Source organism: Aptenodytes forsteri, unplaced genomic scaffold (genome assembly GCF_000699145.1).
Source record: "Aptenodytes forsteri isolate BGI_AS27 unplaced genomic scaffold, ASM69914v1 Scaffold288, whole genome shotgun sequence".
In the NCBI taxonomy this organism is placed as follows: Eukaryota; Metazoa; Chordata; class Aves; order Sphenisciformes; family Spheniscidae; genus Aptenodytes; species Aptenodytes forsteri.
The window spans coordinates 754,754-755,446 of record NW_008794746.1 but is presented as its reverse complement, the minus strand read 5'-3'; positions in this window follow the sequence as shown (position 1 = coordinate 755,446).

Below are 693 nucleotides of genomic sequence, written 5' to 3'. Positions count from 1 at the left end.
CCTCTCTCCTGGGGTAGGGACAGGCAGCAGATCTGCCTGCAAAAGGTGTGCCCAGGTGGAGGACCTCCTGCAGCAGGTGGCTGAGCTGCAGGAGGTGGTGAGAAGACTGCGTCAGGGAGAAGGGAAAGGAGTTAGATAGCTGGTTCCACACACAGTCTGCAGTGGACCCACAGCCCACGGCCAAACAGCCAAAAATTCCCCCACTGGCACACACAGAAGGGAGGGGGGCCAATAATGCAGAAGAACGGATGGTTGCAACGGCAAGGACCAGCAGGAGGAAGAGAGTTCCCCCAAAGCCTGAGGTGCCCTTGCAGAATTGCTTCGCCACTCTGACCCACTGGCACACACAGAAGGGAGGGGGGCCAATAATGCAGAAGAACGGATGGTTGCAACGGCAAGGACCAGCAGGAGGAAGAGAGTTCCCCCAAAGCCTGAGGTGCCCTTGCAGAATTGCTTCGCCACTCTGAAGACTGAAGAGGAAAGACCCATCACATCAGGAGAGACGCTGGAGCTGAGTAAGGCAGCCTGATCTGCTCCCCATATAACAACCAGCACAATGAAGAAAAGGCGATGGGTGATAGTAGTAGACAACTCTCTTCCGAGAGGCACGGAGGCACCCATTTGCCGACCGGACGCACTCTCTAGAGAGGTGTGCTGCTGACCGGGGCACGTATCAGAGATGTCACCGAGGGG